Source organism: Bos grunniens, chromosome 27 (assembly GCF_055505025.1).
Source record: "Bos grunniens cultivar Pamir isolate PY7600 chromosome 27, Bosgru_T2T1.0, whole genome shotgun sequence".
Taxonomy (NCBI): domain Eukaryota; kingdom Metazoa; phylum Chordata; class Mammalia; order Artiodactyla; family Bovidae; genus Bos; species Bos grunniens.
The window spans coordinates 10,186,549-10,211,187 of record NC_141191.1 but is presented as its reverse complement, the minus strand read 5'-3'; the positions used below and the strand labels follow the sequence as shown (position 1 = coordinate 10,211,187).

At 40.6% G+C, this 24,639-nt stretch overlaps 1 long non-coding RNA gene across 2 annotated transcripts in view; it reads right to left on the bottom strand.

Annotated features, from left to right (window-relative positions):
- Nucleotides 1–3,532: 3,532 nt before the first annotated feature.
- LOC147343521 (uncharacterized) overlaps nt 3,533–24,639 on the bottom strand; it is a 438,787-nt gene continuing 417,680 nt past the window's right edge. For both annotated transcript variants that reach the window (XR_015156500.1, XR_015156498.1), the window contains one exon: nt 3,533–3,710. This is a non-coding gene — a long non-coding RNA (uncharacterized LOC147343521). The remainder of the gene's footprint in view (nt 3,711–24,639) is intronic.

Below are 24,639 nucleotides of genomic sequence, written 5' to 3'. Positions count from 1 at the left end.
CACATCTGAAAAAGTTTTTCAATATATTTGTTAGTATTAAAAATATATTTTGATCTCCTTTGACTGTAAATCTTGAACGATTCTGAACTCAGGTAGGGAAGATAGAGGTAAAATATACTAGGATCCTTACAAACCTATGTATTAATCCAAGCTCCATAAAGAGTCTAAGCTGAGACCTGAAAGGTCTGGGAATTTCCCAGTCCAGTCCCATGACAAGCGGTCCTATGTCTTTTTGGGAAAGACCAGAAAGGAAATCAGCAGTCACAGGTCCTTCCTGAAGGGAATCTGTCTTACTTATTTCCTTTCACTCCTGGTTTTGAGAAGTGATTTACACCTAATGATTAGATGAGATGGCTTTCTACTCCTTTATGTGTCAAAGTCAGGCTTTTGATTACGACACTCGAGACTTTTGAGCTGACTCAGACCAAGTTGGACTCTAACTGTCTGCCAACCATTTCAGTCTAAGAGGGCCCCTGGTAAGTCAGAAGCTACCAGAGATGTCTGTGGCACAGATTATCCTGATTATCTTTCTGTCCCCGCTGCCTGTTTTTGTGATCATGAGCACCTTGTTTCTAGCATAGCTGCCAATTGGTCTTTTCCGATCTGGGGTCCAATCCTCCTCATGGAAATCAGTGAGCCTATATCAATGGCTGCATGTCCACCTTCTTATATAAGGCCTGCGGGGGATATCTTTTAAAGTGCTGGGTGTATTTCTAAAATAAAATATATACTAATTTTTAAATTTGGAAATAATTTCAAACTTACAGCATAGGTGAAAAAATAAGCCTATATGAAGAACAATAAATGCCCCTTTACCTGGTTCACTGTATTGTTTATGGTTTGTGCCATTTGCTTTATCAATGGATTCTCCCCTGCAACACTAGGAAGTAAGTTGCCTATCTCTGGGTCTTCTGCCACTAAAATTTTAAATCCTATGCAAAAAGATATATTCTCATGTAACAACTGTTACATTGTCATCTTCAGTAAGTTTAACATAAATTTCGTACTTTTGCTTTATCTATCATACATTTTTCTCTTTGGTCTGTTGACCCAGTAATGTCCTGTTGAATTTGTTTGCATAAAATGCAGTCAAGGGTTAGACATTACATTCAGTTGTCATGTTTTTTGAGACTCATTGAATTTAGAACATGTCTAAAGCCCTTCTTTAGACATGGAGAAGGAAATGGCAACCCACTCCAGTGTTCTTGCCTGGAGAATCCCAGGGACGGGGGAGCCTGGTGGGCTGCCATCTATGGGGTCGCACAGAGTCGGACACTACTGAAGCGACTTAGCAGCAAAGCCCTTCTTATCTTAATATTTCTACTATTTACTACTATTAGCATTCATGCAGAATACAAACCTCCCCTACCTTTCATAAAACAGGAGGAAATGTTCCTGTTTTGTGTTCATTTGATGTTTCCTAGTGATGGAATGCAGGGTATGTATTCCTAGCCAGAACACTACATATTAGCCATCCTTCTCAGGGTATCAACTCAAGAGACACACAGTGTCAGGTACATCTTTATCACCCAGAGAGCGTGTTGACTGATTTCTTCACCATATGTTGCAGTGACTAAACAATCTACAGGGACAATTTAAGATCACACAAATATTTTGCTTCTTATCAAAATCTGTCCCTCTGGTTTCCACATCAATTGATGATTCTTGCCTGTATCAATATTTACTATAACCAATGTTTACTATAATTCCAGCACTCCCTCACACTTACCAATTAACAGTTGGTATTCTCCTAAAGCGAGAGCACTTTTCCCTTTTTCTTTCTTTTGTATATATTAGTATAAATATTTATGTTTCATAGATAACAGTGCATATTTTCTGTATGTCTATACCAAAATATATACATATATATATATATACATATATATATATATACATACATATATATATATATATATATATGAAGGTGTGTGTGTGCGTATATATATATTAATTTGGTCTTCCCTGGTGGCTCAAATGGTAAAGAATCCTCCTACAATGTGGGAGACCGGGATTTGATCCCTAGGTTGGAAAGATCCCCTGGAGGAGAGCATGGCAACCCACTCCAGTATTCTTGCCTGGAGAATCCCCATAGACAGAGAAGGCAGGCTGCAGTCCATGGGGTTGCAAAGAGTTGGATACAACTGAGCAACTAAGCACATATACTTAATTTATATATTTAATATATTTTGGTGTGGACTCATATTTTCCCATTGTTTCCTCCAGTGGTTTATAGCCAGTTTATTCCTAAATGCTAGGTAACAGGAGACTCCTTTAGGTACCTTCAAGAGAAACTCTTGTAGATTGAGTGACTTAGGGACACATGTAAGTTTAGAATTCTTTTTTTATATTACCCTAATACTTTCAGGCATCTCACCTTCATTTCGTGCAGGCCACCGATGAACCAAGCCAATATTTAATACCATATTGGGAAATTTGCATTGGCACCTTGAGCATATAATCTCTGGTAGATACACCCATGTTGATACACTTGGCCTAATCAATAGTTATATTTCTTTTTCCTCTGTTTAGCCCTCTGAGAACCTATCCTCACATATAGTCTTTAGATTTCCCTCAATAAGCAGTGTCGTGGATCCATCTGGATGGATCTTGCTGGGACAACCTGGGGGCCCACTCTTGTCACAGGTGTAGTGTCTACAAGGTACAGGAGAGGCAGAGGTGAAGACGAGGTGCTGTCCTCCCTTTGAGCGGTGAAGTATCAGAGGATCCACACCATCAGGGCTTGTTTCATTAGAGCGGGGGCCTGCTGGCAGAGGCACTTTCACTGGTCTTTGGGAATACAGAGTGATCAAGTGCATCTGAATCCACCAAAATGTCCTTTAGGATTCTACTTTCTCTTAATAAATGTTCCTGCTTTGATGTATGAGTCATAAAAGGCTTTCCATTCAATTTATATTGCAATTTAGCAAATTATTGGAACTGATTCTGTGTCTGATCTCTAGCTATGTCAGTTCTGTGGCTGCAAGAGATCATGCTAAATGGTCCTTAATTTTCTAACCATGTCTTGGGCTGAGAATTTAAAACTCAGAGAGTGTGTCCTTTTTCTTTCTCTGTCTTCTTCTTTCAACTCTCCAGTGTAATGAGAAGTAGCTGGGGTTCCGTGCTCTTTATTCCCTCTAAGTGGTCTATCCCAACAGGCATCTGGTCTCTCAAAGCTTTCCCTCCAGTCGGCACTTCATCACAAGTGACCGAATGTGATAATATGAGTAACTGGGTGCTGTGAGCACGCACTTGTTTTCCATTCGTTAACTTTGCTCCACACCCAGACAGGTCTCACAGTTACTCCTGACCGCCCACCCCTGAGGACTTCTGCTTGCAACTGCTTCTACTACTAGACTCTGTATCAGCCAGAACCCAAAGTAAGAACGATCCACCCCAAATATTTCGGTGAGGAAAAGATGAACACAGAGAACTACAGGCTTACCTTAAGGAAGACCGGAGGGACAGCTTCTAGTTGAGGCCCTAGAAATATGTCCACAATCGAAAAGATGAACACAGAGAACTACAGGCTTACCTTAAGGAAGACTGGAGGGACAGATTCTAGTTGAGGCCCTAGAAATATGTCCACAATCGAGGGCAGATCCCTGGGGACCAATTCTCGGGGACAAACACTGGATCTGAGGCTGGTCGTGGTGCAGGGACCAGCGATGCCGTCCCATGAGGCTGACTCCGCATGGCCTCTGATGCAACTTCTATGGAGACAAAAGAAGCAGGAAAAGGGGCAGTTACCGAGGCAGAAAATCTTCAATTTCCATGACATTGTTTTGTCAGGAAAACATGGTTTTGACCTCATTTTCACTTTACAAAGCTCACTCAAGTACGTTTAATCTGAGGAACCTGATATGCAGCCAGAACCCTAGATAACATGGATCAATGATGTTTCCAGTTTTCCCACATCTCAATCAGAGATAGGGTGGGATCTAGCCTGAAGTGTCAAGCCAACCGCAGTGTTTGTTTAGTGTGGACCACCATTGATTGAGAACTGCCACACTTAGATTTGCAATCAAAACCCATTTATCTATTTTTAATGAGAGTCATAAGCAGCAGATACTTGATTCAATTCTCATAGTGTGTATGTATAAACCATATGTCATGAGACTCCTAAAACAGATGATGCCCGCTCCCCCAGACAGGACACCTCTTTTCCTTGTTTAATATTCTTAAATTATGAAAATAAATGGCACCCAGCTCATGGACAGAGGGATTTTGATTTTGTGTTATACTTAATGGTAATGCATCAAAATCACAGCAGATGGTGACTGCAGCCATGAAATTAAAAGACGCTTACTCCTTGGTAGAAAAGTTATGACCAACCTAGATAGCATATTGAAAAGCAGAGACATTACTTTGCCAACAAAAGTCCGTCTAGTCAAGGCTATGGTTTTTCCAGTGGTCAAATATGGATGTGAGAGTTGAACTGTGAAGAAGGCTGAGCGCCAAAGAATTGATGTTTTTGAACTGTGGTGTTGGAGAAGACTCTTGAGAGTCCTGTGGACTGCAAGGAGATCCAACCAGTCCATTCTAAAGGACTGGGTGTTCTTTGGAAGGAATGATGCCAAGGCTGAAACTCCAGTACTTTGGCCACCTCATGTGAAGAGTTGACTCACTGGAAAAGACTCTGATGCTGGGAGGGATTGGGGGCAGGAGGAAAAGGGGACGACAGAGGATGAGATGGCTGGATGGCATCACTGACTCGATGGACATGAGTTTGAGTGAACTCTGGGAGTTGGTGATGGACAGGGAGGCCTGGCGTGCTGCGATTCATGGGGTTGCAAAGAGTCGGACATGACTGAGCAACTGAACTGAACTGATTTGTATTTTCTAATAAAGCCTTGATTATATTGAAGTCAATCAACCAATAATTCTATTTATTGCAATTAATGTATTTGTAATTAATTAATATAAACTGCAATGAATATATTTGCACTTCCGGCAGAGCAAGACCCACCTTATCTTTCAACGGCATGGTATGGAAGGTCCAGTCCACCTCGAGGTAAGAAGAGTCTTATCTCCTCACAGGGGCAGCTGGGCCAACCTGGGTGTGCTGAGCGTGCGATAGCCTCTTGACTGCTAACTAAAGGCTCTCCTCACTTGATGCGTGTGTTGATATAGGTCTGATGTAAACATATCCTCTGTGTCATTTTTGCTGTTTTTATCAGTAACTGTGTTTTAAACTAAAGTAGAAATTCATAGGGAAAAAAGGAAAAATACAACTGTAGGCTAATTGGCTTTGAAGCTCTGGGGGATTCATTTTATTATGGAAGATTCAACTGAGAGATAATCGCACATACACAGCAGGAACAGTATCGACCCCACGGAAACCGCAGGAGAAAGCTCAATTGGCTCCCGAAGCTATCTGAGGCAGAGGGGCAGAGACATAAACTAACTTCCATTGTCTTTGTTTTATTTATGCTTGTTTATCTCTTTGAAGCAAGGACTTATTATTTGAAAAAGAATTCATTGAAAGGGGAAAAAAAAGACTCAGTAAGAGAAGAAACTTTTTAAAAAGTGTCTTTCTGATACCTTGTTTGAAGGTTTTCACCTTGTGGTAAATTATTTTGTTGCATTTTACACTTAACTTGTGCTTGCAAACTTTTATTAGTTAATACATTAACCTTTGTCATTTTTGCCTTAAACATATTTATTCCCCAAGCTCTGTTAGGAGAAGACTCTTTTTGAATACAGTAAGGTGGTTACATATTAGAGTCCAGTTTCAATTGTTATCTGGCCTTTTGTGTAGGAGTAGTTGACACTTAAGAACACCTTTCTAAGGCAAAGCCCTCTGACTGCTCTGAAGCAATCTGTCCATGCTGGGGTTGCAAATACCAATGGTGTCACAGGGAAAAAACACAACTTTACTTCTGACTGAGAGTCTAGAAGACTCACTCTGCTCTTCAAATCTCTCTGAGCTATGCAGATGGATCTCTGGAAGAGATAATCTTAAAGCTATATGGTGCAAAATTTTAAACATTCCTTCACATGGTATTTTTTAATTTACTGAAAATCAGTATTTTCAGTTGTATCACAAAAATCAAAATTCTGACTCCAACTACAGATACAGAAGATGACATGTAACAAATATCATTTTACAGAATAAGAAGAGGTAGCTGGGTTTGTCACAGCAGAATTTAGATCCATATGGCGTGTAAGTATAAAAGGAATTCCTAATGGACAGGGCTGGAGGACCATCGTATCTCACCCTTGAAATGAGCCATGAGAAGAAATGCTTCAGCTGAGTCAGTGCTGTGATGACACGGGGTTGCACATTTGAAAGGGTGACACGTACCCAGTGGATGCACGCGTGTGAGGCTTTAATGCATGTAAAGGGTGTGGTGGACAGAAGACTTCACAGGCAACCACCGACCACAGAGACTCCTGAATCCGTGCAGGCACAGTCCCTCCGCGTCCCTCCTCAGTCCCACAGGATGCGCCTCATCTCTGGACGTGAATCACCAAGACACGTATGGGCTATCTCAGCATCAGGGGACTTTGATAACCGTACTGCATGCAGGCAAAACGGGAGGGTTAACTAGCTTAAACCAGGTGCAAACTATCAGCTGAGCCTGCTTTACAAACCCTATCAGCACACATAACCAAGCCCCCACCTCTACCATTTTTGAAATTTTACTTCTCTTTTCTTGTTTCCTAATATATCAGTATCCAAATTCCTGATTGCTCATCTGACTTTTGTTCTTGGAATCACTGACTTCCCTTGACCGCTGTTCCCCATCAGCATTGCTCATCAGCCTAGTGAAGGGCTTGGTAGAGAAAATAAGATCAAGGACATAAAACTTGACAATTTTTCTGTCTGCAAGATTGTTTTTTATATTAATGATATTTGCTGGTTCATTTGGCGGGTTAGGTTGATAGGATGGGGATTTGTGGACAAAGAATTTTAAATGACTTGTTTGGGAGGAAGGCACGAGCATAATTGCTTTCCATGATATTTAACTATAGGGCATTCAGTGTAAAGTTATCAACTGTATACAGAAAAGAGTTTTTGGTTAGATGGTGTACACTGTGTGATAAGATTCTATCTGCATTTCTCATTTTTATATTCACAATTTTGTGTGTAGAGGGAGACCTAAGAGATCTTATTGGTAATATGAGAGCTTTTAACTTTAAGTACAGCCAGGCTGAGCCACCATTCACCACACAGAACATGCACATCCCATTTTCCCATAACATCGCCAAGGCTGTCTCAGTTGAAACAGGATTCTCCTGTCCCTGTACTGACCCGCAGTGCTCCCATGGCATGAATGACTGGTTTTTATCTCCTTGTCTTTCTTATGAAGGCTGATTTGACTGTGCCTGCTGACCCACAGCTCCTTTTGAAGTTGCCAGAGTGAACTTAATTGGCATTTTCAGCATGTTCAATGTCTTGAAGAAGTCTAATATCTCCCCAGTGCATTGTACAGAAATCAGTTCCTGGAATAAAGACTCTCTTGGTCCATCAGGAGGCATATCACAATAATAAGAAAACTAACATTAATTCAGAACTATACAAGTTACATGTATTGACTCATTAATCCTCAGTAATTTTATGAAGCAATAATTGTTATTATCCCCACTTTACAGATGTGGAAACTGACACACAGATTTGCCCAAGTCTGCAAAGTAGGTGTTCTTGCCTGGAGAATCCCAGGGACGGGGGAGCCTGGTGGGCCGCCGTCTATGGGGTCACACAGAGTCAGACACGACTGAAGCGACTTAGCAGCAGCAGCAGCAAAGTAGGAAAAGTCTTATCTGGTATTAAGTAGATACATTAGTAAGAAGGTCAACAGTCAACAGTCAACACAAGATGAAACAGAAGAAAGCAAGAAAAGCTACAGTAATGATAATTTTAAAGATTTTCCAAAAACTACTCTTCATACAAATGTGTCCATGGATTATGCGTTTGAGTAGCAACCATTACTACAAGGTACACTGAGAAACGCTTCATTAATTTACTTAGATTTTCCTATGGCCTTTTCTAGAAAAGCCCCAGATCAGCTCTGAGATTCCACAAATGCTCAAGGAAACCTGAGTAGGTAGATCTGGAATTCCCGGGGGTGGGTAGAGAGAGAGTACCAAACATTTCATCATATTTACTTTAGAAATCCACAGAGAGTTGGAGATAAACCAGAAGGTTTCCTATGGTGACAGAAGGCACGTCCCATAAAGGAGGAGTTTTTTGTTTGTGTGCTTCTCTTCTATATCCCTGACAGTCAGAATAATGCCTACAGCATAGTAGGTGCTCAAAAAAATGCTTTAGGAATTAAATAGCTACCATGGATCATAGCCTTTCTATACACCAGGTGCGCTCGAAAGCCTGGAGTGTAGGAGCGATGGTAAAGTAGAATGGAAAGCGACCTTAATGTCGGTCACACGCGCCCTTGCTCCTCCTAGTTCTCATCCTCATTCTTTCCCCCAAAACACTGAAGAAAATTAAGATCCATGTCCCTGTGAACTGGAAGAGTTCCTTCCTTTGATATATAGATAGATGAGGACAAGTAAAAGATTTTCATTCACTAATTCAGATGGTGAACACTTTTCAATATTATATGTTAACCATTGGATATGAAGTGAAAAAGAAAGTACTGTATAAGTACTTATATAGTAATTACTATGGGCCTTTAGGCAACCCACTCCAGTGTTCTTGCCGGAGAATCCCAGGGGTGGTGGAGCCTGGTGGGCTGCCGTCTATGGGGTGGCACAGAATCAGACACGACTGAAGCGACTTAGCAGCAGCAGCAGCAGCATGGGGCTTTAGGGCTTCCCAGGAGGCACTAGTGGTAAAAAAAAAAAAAAAAAAAGAAAACAAAAAACCTCCCCGCCAAAGCAGGAGACACAAGAGACATGGGTTTGATCCATGGGTCAGGAAGATACCTGGAGGAGGGCGTGGCAACCCACTCCAGTATTCTTGCCTGGAGAATCCATGAACAGGGCCTGGCTGTCTACAGTCCAAAGGGTTGCAAAGAGCCGGACATGACTGACGTGACTTAGCCTGCATGCACGCATGGGCCTTTTACTTAATGAATCCTCACCACATTTTACATATGAGAAATATGGATCACAGAGGTTGTACATGGCAAAGCTGGGATCACAACTGGCTAGCCATGTTGTTAGCCAGTAAGTGAAGACCCCTACTCCAACTGTAGCTGAATCTAAAGACACATAATCATGCAAAGCCTATCAAAAATTACAAATCTAACAAGTGCCAGGAAGATCACAGCAGAGGGTGTTGTGGGAGAGTGTGGTGGAGTGAGAGGCAGGGTTGGGCTCAGAAAATGACATGTAACCTGACATTGGACAGGAGAGTAGCAGTGAGTCAGGCAAAGAGCTGGAGGAATTCTCGATAAGGGGAATTCTGAGTGAGGGGTAAGACCATGTGGGCATGCTTGCTGTTCAGAGAAGCAACAGAAGCACACTGTGATGTGAGCTTAGGTGCTGGGAGCAGGGCAGGTAAGAGGAAGGGGGTCATGTCAGGATTTGGAGCCTAACTTCTGCATTTTTATTTCAATAGGAAGTGACTCTAAGATTTTAGCAGAGATGTGACATGATCTTATTTATGTTTTATAAATATCACTCATTCTTCTTTTATACTTTTACAGCAATCAATGTCATGATGATTAATAAAGCACTGACCAACCTAGATAGCATATTAAAAAGCAGAGACATTACTTTGCCAACAAAGATCCATCTAGTCAAGGCTATGGTTTTTCCTGTGGTCATGTATGGATGTGAGAGTTGGACTGTGAAGAAAGCTGAGCACCGAAGAATTGATGCTTTTGAACTGTGGTGTTGGAGAGGACTCTTGAGAGTTCCTTGGACTGTAAGGAGATCCAACCAGTCCATTCTGAAGGAGATCAGCCCTGGGATTTCTTTGGAAGGAATGATACTAAAGCTGAAACTCCAGTACTTTGGCCACCTCATGGGAAGAGTTGACTCATTGGAAAAGACTCTGATGCTGGGAGGGATTGGGGGCAGGAGGAGAAGGGACGACAGAGGATGAGATGGCTGGATGGCATCACTGACTCGATGGACGTGAGTCTGAGTGAACTCCGGGAGTTGTTGATGGACAGGGAGGCCCGGCGTGCTGCGATTCATGGGGTGGCAAAGAGTCGGACACGACTGAGTGACTGAACTGAACTGAACTGTGACACAGTATTTATTCCTTTTAACAGATGTTTTCTCCATGATTTCAGCTAGTTCATTTGTATCACAGACACCATGTAGAAGATGCTTTTGAAACTGTGTTTAAAACTGTTTCTGAAAGATGTGTTTTAATACACAAATAAATGTGATATATATATATAAAGCAAATTTAGAACATCTGTATATGTTATTATGAAACAGAAGAGATGTGACAGAAATATTAAGTGCTTTATAGTATTGTTGATTAAAGTTACAATGAGTTATAGTGCTCCTTGTAGGTTAAGCACATGTTAACATTAATATATTTAAATATTTAGACAATATTCTCTATAAGGAATACTGATGCAGCAATATATAATTATAAGGCAGTTATAATAATATCATTATAAACTATTATAATTATTAATACATAATTCTATAATAGGATTAACAGACTCAGGTTTATTATTTAATTCATGGCTTAAATATAACGAATTAAAAGGCAAAAAAATGTCAGCGTTTTCGTGGAATTCAGTAAACAGAATGCTTATACTGGCCTGTATAATGAACTACTAAGACTTTTGCAGAGACAGTGCATGTTTTTTTTGCAAAACCATCACCTAGAAAAAGAACCTAGCTACCTTTAGGGTGCTGGGTGTTTGTATCTCATTCGTATCAACAAACTGTCTTTCGGAATCAGACGTAAAAACCGTAGCTTATAGCACTGGTTAAAAACGGCGCTATTGCTCTTACAGAGCGTTTCTGCTTGTGGCTGGCAGGAGGCGGGCAGGAACCCGGCGCTACACGAGAGAGCAGGCTCGCGGTCCAGCAGCGCCCCCTGGAGGACAATAGCAAAGTAGCAGCCTATCCGGCCGCAGAAGAAAAGCCAGGAACCAGGGACCCTGATGGGCTGCAGAGAAGTGGGCGGACGGGTTGGGAAAGACGGCGGGGGCTGGCGGATGACTAGACAGCGAGAGAAACGACAGGGCAGGATGCGATCAGTAATGGGTCTAGCAGCTTTCCGTCGCCGAGAATGTCACAATCGGTAAGGGAAGGGGGCACATATGACTTCTCTTTTGATAACAGGGAAGTCCTTCTAAAATTTGAATGCTCTTGCCTATCAGGACATGTGGAAATACTTCGATGGTGATAATAAAGCATTAAGGCCAGTTGTTTTTTTTTTTAAAGCTGTATTATGGAATCTGCCTCTTGTCAACTTTGAAAATGCCAATGAAAAGAAACCTAGCAATACAGCTCAGGATATGTGCTGGTCATTCTGCTGTTGTGATGAAAGGTGGCCCTGGTGGTTAATTCACAGTTGATAAATTTTTGATACAGCTGAATGATCACTGGGCTCTCACTAAACTGTACACTAAATATTTTAAGGTGATCTAAAAACACATAATGCTTAAAAGACAAGAGGGGGAATATTATTAGCCAGATCCTTCTTCTTTCTAGTGATGCACAGATGGAATTATTCTTCTAAGTGGGGTTGGATAAGAGATGCTCCTGAAATACTGGGAATTCTGCACATGGGGATTTGAGATGCTGGGGACAACTGTGGTTTATCATCAAGAGGCACGGATAAACAACATTTTCAGGCCATGATAAGGGGGTGTAAGGAAGTGTATGGACCCCTCTTTGCCCCAGGACTTCTGAGGGTTTTGGCTCCATGCCAATCACTGTGATGGGGCCCTTTGATCAGTGCTCCTTGAAAACACCATGTCTTTCAGTTTGAGCTTAAAAAGCCTCTTGTTTAAAATGTGAGTTAATACTGGTTCTAATACTAGATTCATGTGGTAATAAAAGAATACCAGATCAAGGCCCAAGGCCATCTTTTTCACCTATCAACCACATCAGACGTTGAATCCACAGCTTCAGAAATGTTTTTTTCACTTAAGTAATTGTATAACTAGACATAAGATCATAACTTTTTAACAGCTCTGAAGACTAGTGTTTTATGAAGCACATACCTCTGCATAGTCAAGGACTATGTTGAGAGAAAAGCACTGACATACACACATTACCACGGGTAAAACAGACAGCTCACGGGAAGCTGCTACATGACATGGGGAGCTCCACTCAGTGCTCTGCGATGACCAAGAGGGGTGGATGGGGAGTGAGAGGGAGGCTCAAGAGAGGGGATAAACATACACTCATAGCTGATTCAGGATGCTGTACAGCAGAAACTGACATAACATTGTAAAGCAATTGTCCTCCAATTACACAAATAAAATGAAATAGACATAAACTTCCCCCTTCATGGAACCCTAGAAGATAATTATTAATCTTACAGTAGTTGTTGGTTTGGTTAATTTGTTGCTTGCATTTACATTTTTTAAAAGTTTGAGGTAAGAAGTTAGAGCCCCACAGATTATTTCAAGCAAGTGCAGAGTGAGGCCCGTATGGCAGTAAGTAGGCTGGAGGCATTCTAGGCAAGGCATTCTAGGTCTGGGCGTGATGTTCAGCCCCCATGGGGATTATCCAATTTGATCCTCATGTTGTTTGATGAAGTAAATGTTCTTTCTACCCACCCAGTACTCAGGGAATCTATGGTTGAGCTACAGTTAATTAACTGCCCAATGTTATGCAACTACCAAGGGTATTTTGGTATTTCTCACCCAATTAAAAATTTAGAAAATGAAGATTTTTAGAAAAAAATAATTAAAATAATTAGGCTTCAATACACACAAATGACTATTAGTAAAACCACAGATTTGCCAGTGACTGACATCATAATGGACTCAATAATCATGCTGCTGCTGCTGCTAAGTCACTTCAGTCGTGTCCGACTCTGTGCGACCCCGTAGACGGCAGCCCATCAGGCTCCTCTGTCCATGGGATTCTCTAGGCAAGAGCGCTGGAGTGGGCTGCCATTTCCTTCTCCACAGTAATTGTGAGGCACCACTATCTGTTTATTTTGTCTTATTGCTCCTACAAACTGCCAGCTATTTCCTGCTAATGCTCATTCCAGAAGCAAGTCTTCGGAATATTAGAATGATTAGCCAGGAACCTGAAAGGTGGAACCCTCTGTCAGGAACCATCTCCTGGTTTTCAAAAACGAGCTCTTTTAAGCTGTTTGTACACAAATCATTCAGCCAAGAGCAAGACATCAGAAATTCTTAGCAGGAGACAGATGGGAGGTCAGAGCAGATTATTGCAGCGATGAAAGAAAGCTTATAAAATGAAAAAAACAAAACAAAAAGGCTTTGCCTCCTTTTGTGCATAATAAAATGCTGACACAACTTTAATTATAGTGATATGAACAGTGCTGTTTGGCTCCGCCATATGGGACCGAGTACCATAAATACGTTATAGATTGGTTCTTAGGAAAGGAAAATTTAGAATATGCTCTTTGTACGAATCATATTTTTATGAGCCTGCTGAAGAGTAGCTGCATGTTGAATCGAGTCAGGAATTCTCAAGACCGTCATAATCAGAGCAGGCAAAGTATATATTTGCTCAGGGAAACATCTGTTGAGGAATTTCTCCCGAGTCTCATCAGTGGTTGGCAAGCTTTACTGCCTTAACTGTGTTCTCATTATTGGCCTGTCGGCAGAATAGTTTACATGAGTTGTCCTTCTATCATTAATTCACTGGAAGAGAGACAGCCTTTTTAATGGCCTGTCTTTGTTGAAAATGCTTACAACAAAATTTAAACTAAAAATCCACTGGCTGATTTGTATTTTATTCTTGAATTTTTTATATATGCAAAGAACTCTAAAAAGGATATAAATAGCAAGCTATGAAATGACTGTGAATCAACTGTGGTGTTAAAATCAACAACTCAGCTACTTTTAGAATATTACGGAAGCTGTGTCTTGACCTCTTTACCTGTGGCTTTGTTCATGGAGGTCACACCGTCATTTCTGAGGTTCTCAGTGAAATCATCGAAGTTGACTAAATTATATACATAGAAAAATCTTCTTTGCTCAAAATTGAGGTACTTTCTGGCAAAATATACTTTCATCAGACTCTCAAATCAACAACAGGTAGTAAAGCATCTTCTGGGAAAAGAGAAGAAAGCCAAAAAATCATCATCTTTGATCCATTTATCTCCTAGATGTATGCTGCAGGAAGCATACATGAACTGCAGGACGGGCTTCTGGGATATGCCTGACGTTAGACACTAAATGACATTAGAAGACTAAATGACCAGGATGATGGTATTTCCTTTCTAGCTTCCATTTGGTGCTTCTCATGTGACATCTAGTCAGTAAAAGGCTGTCTTGATAAACCCATTTATATTTTGTTGCATGATGTTACAGTTACTTAAAACCTGTTAAGAACACTTGGGGGCTTCCCTGGTGGCTCAATCTGCCTGCCATGAAGGAGACCTAGGTTTGATCCCTGGCTGGGGAAAATTCCCTGGAGAAGGGAATGGCAACCCACTCCAGTATTCTGACCTGGAAAATTCCATAGACAGAGGAAGCTGGTGGGCTACAGTCCATGGGTTCGCAAAGAGTCGGATACGACCGAGTAACACACAAGAACATTTAACATGAAATCTACCCCCTTACGAAGACACAGTCCAGTGTTGCCACTTATAGGCACCATGGCAGATCTCTGGTTGGCTTAGATGCTCAGTCACGTCCAACTCTTTGTGACTCTATGGACTGTAACCTGCCAGGCTCCTCTGTCTGTGGGATTCTCCAGGCAAGAATACTGGAATGGGTTGCCATGCCCTCCTCCAGGGAATCTTCCCAACCCAGGGGTCAAACCCACGTCTCTTGCTACTCCTGCATTGGCAGGTGGATTCTTTACCACTGCTCCAGCTGGGAAGCCCGATCTCTAGAAATTGTTTATTTTGCACACATGACACTTCATATCTGTAGAACAGCAATTCCCCTTTTCCCCTACCCCCAGCCCCTGCTAACCACCATTCTACTCTCTGCCTCCATGAAAGTGAAAGTGTTATTCACTCAGTTGAATCCAACTCTTGTGACCCCATGGACTGTAGCCCACCAGGCTCCTCTGTCTGTGGAATTCTCCAGGCAAGAATAGTGGGGTGGGCTGCTATGAGTTTGACTATTTTAGATTCTTTATAGAGTCAGAATCATGCAGTCTTTGTCCTTCTGTGACTGGCTTATTTCACTTGGCTTCATGTTCTCCAGGCTCATCCATGTTGCATACAGGAGGCTTTCCTTCTTTTTGAAGACTAAATAATATCCCATTTTATGGATCTACCATATTTTCTTTATACATTCATCTGTTGATGGATATATAGGTTGTTTCCATGTTTTGGATACTGTAAATAATGCTGATATGAACATGGAGATGCAGATATGTCCTCAAGATCTTGATTTTAATTTTAGGATGTGAAGAGACTGGAACCCTTGCACACTCTTGGTGGGAATATAAAGTGGTGCAGTTGCTATGGAAAAAAGTATTGCAGTTCCTAAAAAAGTTAAAAATATCAGTACCATGCTGCTGCTGCTAAGTCACTTCAGTTGTGTCCGACTCTGTGCAACCCCATAGACGGCAGCCCACCAGGCTCCCCCATCCCTGGGATTCTCCAGGCAAGAACACTGGAGTGGGTTGCCATTTCCTTCTCTGAGCAGTACCATATGATCCAGCAATGCCACTTCTGGGCATATATGCAAAGGAATTATTTTTGATATAGTACTTACTAGTATCATATCAAAATATCATATAACTACTAATAAGAATAAGATTCCAATTTTGTTTAACATTTGCTCTGGTCATAATATTAATATAACCTGGCCAACGATAAGCACAGATGACATTGGATGTTCTATTTCTGTTGTGAGCAGTATTAACCTGCAGTTGCTGATGCTATTATTAAGTTTCAGTAAAATAATCGCTTAGGTCATCAATCTCCGCAAGCACCTTTCAGAGTGCTTGATGACCGTGCAAACATCAAGCTGTGCCACATTAAAAAATGATGAATCTCTGTCCAGGTAAAGTTCTGCCCTTTGGCTATCATAATGTATCACCATTTTGTTTACAAATGGGTATTCACTGTGCGAAATGGCAACAGGGTACATGGGATTTTATAAATAGATGGAATGTTGGCACTTGCTAATATCAGAACTTATGTGGCTGACAGTGCAACTGGAAATCTATGGAAAATAAACAATTCCCTGTGAAATAAATGATTTGTTAAATTAAAATCATGGTGATCATCTATTTAAGTCCTTATAGATTATTTGTTTAAAGTATTATGCTCTTTATAGGATAACTCAATTTGTAACTTTAGATTTTCACTCTTAAAAAATGAAGTCCATGCTTCCTACTTAAACACAACTTTACATCACAGACATAATTTTGGTAATTCATAAATTTCAGAGGAATGTGTTTCTGATCTTTGCTGTTAGATTCATTCAGTCATTAACCATATTGTTAGTAAGGCCATATTATTTTATTATTTTAGTTCTGGACAAGAGGATTTTATTTTTGACCGGAAATTTACTTCCTGAGTACACAATGGAAATGACTGTCTTTATCCTCTATTTACTGATGGGTTTATCGGGCAGCTGTGCTTCACTCCAGTGCAACCTTCTTGTCAGTCGAAGGTGGCATTTTATAGACACACAGAGGAAAGTTGTATGGGGCTTGCTGTAACTCCTTCTCTATTCTTTCCTTTCCTCTTCTTTTCTTTATTAAACTCAAGTATTTTGTCCTGCATCTGTACTTACTATGATAATTATGCTAGTTTTGGCTAAGTTAGCATTCTTTATTCAATGAACATGGTAAAAACTCCATTTTTCAGCATTTTTTTAAGCACACAGAAAACTATAGAGACACTACAGTCATCACACAACAAGACACCACTTAAGTTTTATCAAATGTGCAACAATTTGATAAATTGAGTTTTTTTTTTTTTTTTTAAGAAATGAGAGATCACAGAAAGAACCGCAGTACTTGGCTACCTTTCCCAAACTGCCTCCCTCCCTCCATTCATATCCCTTTTACTAGACTGCTTGCCAATTTTGAGTATTCATTTATACTATTACTGCACAAGTACCTATCCTTACACACTATGTCATATTTTATACACGTTCTGTGTTTATACAAATAGTTTTGAGACTGAGTATCATTATTTACCTTGCCTTTATTTTTCAGTATTCTGTGTTTGAATTTTCACTACATTAATACATACATTCCTGAATGATTCATTTTTAGGTCCCGTATGTTATGCTCTTGATAGGGTGCATCACAGTTTATCCAGTGAGCAGCCAGGCCTGTGCCCAGTCTTTCACTGTGATAAACAGAGGTGTGCCTCCAAATGTATGCTTGACACGTGTGCTAGCATTTCTCTGGAACAGCACCTACTGAAACACTCACATGCTTGTATTATATCTGCAACTTTACCAGGTCGGTGTCCTGTTGCCCTTGGGGGCATTTGTATAACTTTACACTTCTGGCAGTGCATGAAAGGTCCTTATTTTTCCACAACCTTGCCAATGGTTAATATCATCACCCACTTTCAGTTTTGTCAGTCTGATGGGTATGAACTAATATTTTGTGATCTTTTTCATTCCCCTACTTAGAAATGAGTTTGAGTATCTTTTCATATATTTATTGGACATTATATTATCATTGTATTACCTATTAATTTTTTTCTCACTTTTTTTTGTTGGCCTGTTCTGACTTTTAAAAAGTTAATTCTAATATACTTTCATAATACAACTATAGTAAGTATTATCTATAATAATTGTATGTTGATTAAGGATTAGAAATACTCTTTTTTGTATTGAGAATTCTTTGTGTGTTATTCCATAAATCTGACAGTAAGTGCTCAGTTGCACCATTTATTAATGGTAGTAATACAGTAATCCTCATTTGAGAATATCAGAATAGCAAAGTAAGTGGATATCATTCTCCACATAAGTTTAAAATGATCTTATAAATACAAGATGCTAGTAGCTATTACATATCTGCATTTACATTGCTTCAGGTCAGATCAGATCAGATCAGTGGCTCAGTCGTGTCCGACTCTTTGCGACCCCATGAATCACAGCACGCCAGGCCTCCCTGTCCATCACCAACTCCCGGAGTTCACTCAGACTCACGTCCATCGAGTCGGTGATGCCATCCAGCCATCTCATCCTCTGTCGTCCCCTTCTCCTCCTGCCCCCAATCCCTCCCAGCATCAGTGACATTGCTTAGTTTGATATAATCTGTCATAAAATATTATAACATCCAGTGTAAGTGGAAAAAACACGGAAATATATATGGACTCTAAAAATTTACTTTATTTTGTTAGTAGACCCAGTAAAATTAATAACATGGTATTTATGAAGTCTAAAAACATTATGGTGACTGAAAAATTAGCACTTTTTGGTGTTAGAGTATAGAAAGGTTTATGTCTAAGCATCCTAAAGTGCTGACAAAAAAACTTTTTTTCTTTTATTGCAAGGAAAAGTGCTGCATGGTAACTTTTACATTTAAAAAATAGTGAGTAAGAAGTAAGACCTTTAAAAATTTAAATCTCATTAGACTAGAAGAGAAATTTCAACCTCAAAGAGACCTTAGAAATAATCGAATCCAATCCCTTCACTCATAATGACATTGAATTTTAAGGAAGTTAACTAACTTCTCTTAGAAAACAGAGCATATTAGCCAGAACCAGAGCTACAGCTGAGGCCTGCTACTCCCTGTTAGGTGTTCTTTCCACTGATCCAGGCTGTGTCTGTAGACTGTGTTTGTTGAGAATACATTTTAAAGAATCTGAGATTGTACTTTTACTACAAATTTATTCCATAGCAAAGTTCATGAATCTTTGGCTTAATTGCAGGACAGAATGGAGTGTATAGTATGGGCTAAATGAACTCTTTGCTGCCACTTACCCAGGAGAAAAAGAAGTATTTTCATTAACTCAACATTTCCCCCACTTCCTACTTTAAGGATAATAACCCATTATTATGACTGACTATGACTGTCATCATCAACTCGTGTAGAATTTTTCTTCATGAGAGGGCTTATTCATTCGATGAGATTTTATTAAAGCATCTACTTACTACTAACCATAAACTGGCCTAGGCATGGGAGTGCTCTGTGAAATAAAATGAAGACCCATGACCTTCACAGAAGATACATCCTGTAGTATAAGCAATCCTTACATGTTCTTTTTGTTTGAGTGCTCAGATGAGAATTGAAATGAAGCTAGGAGGCAGTTGACAGTTTGTAAGAATAAAGTGACCCAGGGATGGAAGTCTCCATGTAAATGAAGGATAGCTGAAGCCACAGTGAGAAAGTGTGTGATCTAGAAATATGACTGGGTCAGAGGGAGGGAGCTATTCTGGAGCTTAGATGTTCCAAGGATAATAAGATGTACTAGTGAGATGTATTGGAGAAGGCAATGGCACCCCACTCCAGTACTCTTGCCTGGAAAATCCCATGGATGGAGGAGCCTGGTAGGCTGCAGCCCATGGGGTCACGAAGAGTCGGACATGACTGAGCGACTTCACTTTCACTTTTCACTTGCATGCACTGGAGAAGGAAACGGCAACCAGCTCCAGTGTTCTTGCCTGGAGAATCCCAGGGATGGGGGAGCCTAGTGGGCTGCCATCTATGGGGTTACACAGAGTAGGACACGACTGAAGCGACTTAGCAGCAGCAGCAGGGAGATGTATTAGTGAGAGAATAGAGGCTATATATATCTGTATGTATCTGATCGATAGATAAGAAGAGAGTGAACACTATGGACTGAATTGAATTGTGTTCCCCTCCATGCCCCAATTCATATGTTGAAGTCCTAACCCCCCAGTGAAATGATATTTGGAGATGGGGCTTTTGGGAGATGATTAAGTTTAAATGAAGTCTTAAGGGTAGGACCCTCATGATGGGATTAGTGCTCTTATAAGAATAAACTCCAGAGAGCTTGCTCTCTCTTCCTTCCCATCATGGGAATAGTAGATGCCATCATAGTAAGTAGGTGCCATCTGCAAGCAGGGAAGAGTCTTCACCAGGAATCAATCCTGTTAGGACCTGGATGTTGGACTTCCAGCCTCTAAAACTATGAGAAATAAGTTTCTGTTGTTGAAGCCATAGCCTGTGGTATTTTGTTATAGGTGCCTGAGTAGACAGAGAAAGGGTAAGAGAGAGAAAGACAGTGAAAGAGAGAGAGAGAGAGAGAGAGAAGTATAGGAATTGACCCAAGCAATTATAAGTCTTGCAAGGCTCAAGTATGTAGTTCAGGCCAGCAGGCTGGACACTAAGGTGAGAATTGGTGTCACAGGGTTGAGTTTGAAATTCACAGGGCAGGGAGGCAGGCTAGAAACACAAGCAGGATTTGGATGCTTAGTCTTAAAGTGGGATCAAGGGGTGGGTTGTAGAAGTGAAAACAAAACATCTGCCTTTGGAGTTGATGATGAGCACATGGACAGCTACACTATTGGGTGATTCATCCACAGAAGTCATCCACTTGGTGGTAACATTAGGTGCATGATGCAATGAATGTACCTTTCTTATTCTTAGAACACATTGAGAATCTTTCTTGCAGTTAATATCTTCAGTGATCCAAATTGCAACATGAAGACTGCATGTGTGTGTGCGTGCTAAGTCGCTTTAGTCATGTCTGACTCTTTGCGACACGCTGGACTGCAGCTCACCAGGTTCCTCTGTCATGATATCCTCTAGGCAAGAATACTGGAGTGAGTTGTCAGGCCCTCCTCCAGAGGATCTTCCCAACTTAGGCATAGAACCTCTGTCTCTTATGTCTCCTGCATTGGGAGACAGGTTCTTTACCATAAGTGCCACACGGGAAGCCCCGAAGATTGCATAGCCGGTGATATTTCCATTGTATCTTCAGCTTAGTCACTTTGGGCTATATTTTTTTTCATTTATACTTACAATATTTAATATTTTCATATATCCTTTTCATTGTGGCTTAACAGTAGATTATTTTCTCAAAAATACATTTACTACCATGACTACTGTCATTTCAATTTTACTAAGTGGTTAAGAATTATCAAGGTATTAATCAGCCTCATGTTCCAATGACCAACCTCTGATTTTAAAGAGAATTTGGCTTTATTATTTGTATTATAAAAACTAAAAGGCAAAAGCAATGCACAGATGGTTATGCAGAGGGAGCCCCTGCTTCGTATTTGCAAATCCATAGATGCAGTATACGCATTGATTTTTGCAGCTGGAACATCATTAAGCCAGGTGGAAGCCATTTATTTGTACCACAGTAATACTGTTCTACATTTAAATATAGAAAGACTCTGGGCTCTCATTCCAGGTTGATAGTAGCTTTACTTGTGAAAAATAAAATAATTAAACTAAGAGAATTAGGTGTGTAAATCTTATTCATCATAAAAATAGAAAGTTAAACTGTTTGCAGAGCAATTGAAGGAATGCAGTAGGACTACCAAGATACTGACTCTTTCCCATTGTACATATGTTTTAATAAAAATATGGTGATCCAAGCATACCTTCCCAACAGCTCTATACCTGAAACAATCCAGTTAACCTTCATGCAGCAGGGACATTTTTACTTTACATATTATCTTATAAAGGCTTCCCTGGTGGCTTAGACGGTAAAGAATCTGCCTGCAGTGCAAGAGACCCTATTTCGATCCCTGGGTCGGGAAGATCCCCTGGAGATAAGTATGGCTACCCACTCCAGTATTCTTGCTTGGAGAATTCCATGGACAGAGGAGCCTGACAGGCTACAGTCCATGGGGTCACAAAGAGTCGAACATGACTGAGCAACTAACACACACACATCATCTTATAAATATCCATGTAAAGTTCATGAAACCAGACGATTTCCCAAAACATGCCTACTTGATATAACACCACAGATTCATACTTTAGCTAAAGCGAAAGAAAAAGAGAACTTGCATGTTCTATGAAACTCCCATTCTGGAAAGTGGGAAAAAAAAAAAAAACATTCACAGATTGGTTGATTGTAAATGGATTTTGCAGGGTATAAGGAATTCCTTTCCATCACAACTCTTCATCCTCATCCTGTTTAACCTCCACCTTCTGGGGCTCAGATGCACAAAGTGAAAGAAATGAAGATATGATTCAAGATTCCAACAACAGAAGTTCATTCTGAATATTTCAATGTCATCTTTTTACTATGGCTTTTTGGATGACCTTAAACATGCTGATTGTACCTAAACACGGTGTGTTAAAGAAAGTACACTCCTCTTCTGCTTGATACACTTTTATAGTATTATTAATGAGTTAATCTTCTGGTACTTTAATTGTATTTTAAAAGTTTTAGATGCTTTATTACAAATCTACTGGTATATTGGAAATGTACATGCCAGGATCGTTATAACCTTCCTTTGAAATTCCCTGATATCCATCAAATAAATGACTAAATTAGCAGATAAATACATTACACACGTCGTTACTGCCTCTAAACCTGGAGTCACCAGAGGCGAACGGTCAGGAATGACTGATTCATGCCCTGGGGCTTCTAATCACCCCATGATGGATAATCTGAGTCTCTAAATCCAAATTAATCTCAATTGCTTTCTGATAGCATATTTCCTTTTACATTTATGAAATATATTTGTGATAAACAAATGCAGATTAGGAGGATGTATGAAGAAACAGCTAGAAACCTGGCTTCATTTTTCCCCCCACGGACGATTTTGCATTTTGAAAGTGTTTGTCGCCTTTACCTCTGTGACCCTTGTCAACATTTGCTGACAGTCGGCGTGCACCGTCATTTCTTCTACTTAATAAGTGTGCTTGTGAGTATTTCAACATTTTCTCATCAAGCAAGTGTAAATGTTAAGAGCAGTTCTGCTGCTTCAAATCACTGCTGAGTGGCTATGAGCTGCAGGCTTTATCTGGATGGAAATATCAAAGAGTGTGTAAATGTTGTTGATATTTCCTCCAATGTTTTCCTTGAGAAAACATAAGAAGCTACAGGCACAAGTTCTAATGTTTGATTTACTTATGTTTCCAAGTTATTCATCCAGCAATAGTCATCACATTTATTTGCTCTCACTTTTACATATCTTTCTTTATGAACTGAAAGTGCCACCCAAAATGAATTTCTAATGTCATACTATTAAGATGAGTTTTCTTTAAAAGGTTTTGTAATATTTGTCCATATTATAAATAGACTGAGATCTACTAATGGACTCAGGATTGATGAAATCAATTTATGCCTTATATAGAATCGTGCCTTAATAATGATCACCCTTCATTTCTTTTTCATTGTGTTCTTGTTCTTCTGCACATAGTCATTGAAGATTGTTCTTGCATCATAGTGGAAATACTGACCGGTCTCACATAACAGTAACACTCCAGGAAGAGCTATCCAAGGAGGTAACTTTGAAAGGGAGCCGTGGTTTAGTCTGGATCATGAGTGAGGACATTGCCAAGTTCTAAAATACTGTCAGAGGTAACACTGTAAAGTGGTTCTTACCCAAACCATTCAGTACAGCAGTACAGGCACTAATTCAAACTAGTTTATATATCAAGCAGAACTATTAAGATTGTAAGTTTCAAAATTCAACTCAAATCTGCTTAATCAAAAATGGGAAAGGAATGGTTCACATGCCTGGAAAGAAAGGTAAAGAGCCATAGGGTGTAACTGGATGCAAGTCAGGCGAGATCAGCAGACTGTTTATTCCTATTTCTGGACTATTTCTAGACCCTGCTTTGTCTGTGCTGGCTTCATTCCTCAGCTCTGCATTGGGGTTCCTGGACCACCTGGCTCCCATCACAATCAGGGCTAGCAGTCACATTCACAAACAGCACATTTCTTTCCCCAAAGTCCCAGTAAAAAATCCTTAGCTTGACTTTTCGTTGGTCCAAGCTGGGTGATAATCTCATCCCTGAATTAGTCTCTGGGGATGGGGGCTGTGATAAATTGAATGTTGGTCACTTGCTCTGTCTGGTGCCAGTAGTTGGATAGGCCTTGCCTAAACCATGTGCACCAGTGTGGATGGAGGGGCTGAGGTGGAAGGGCTAAATTCTACCCAACACGACGTGCTGCCCGTACGTCTGGAACCAGGTGGCCTTGAGTCACGGGACCACAAGGTCCCATCCGCATTCTGCCCTGCAGGGAAGGCCACCTAGTCAAACAGCCGTCCTCTAAGAGGACTGGGGGCGGTTCCTGCTGGTCCTGGAGTTCACTTCTCCACCCGCCTGCGGAATTATTCAAACAAGCTCATCACCTCCTTCCAGGGAATGAGAGGCGCTCCACTGCCTCATTAGGACAAAGCCACAAAGCCTGAGTCCCGTGCTCACTCAGCTCCCAGGTGCAGCCTCCGCAGCCTGCACATCCTCCCCCCGCTGACTGTGCACACAAGACTAGAATCTGTTCCAAACCTCCTCGGGGCAGTTTCCTGTGTTTGGCCGTCCCCAAAGGCAAGAGTGGGGATCCTCTCTCACCAGTGTGAATGAGAAGTGATTAAAGAAAGATGATTCTCACAAAAATCAGGGGTTAATTGAACATAAGGATGAATGAATGCTGAGGGTAGGTCCACAAGCCACTAAAGTTAAGTTCGGTTTTGATTCCCAAGGCAACACATCCAGAACTCCTGGTAGGAAGACAGACTA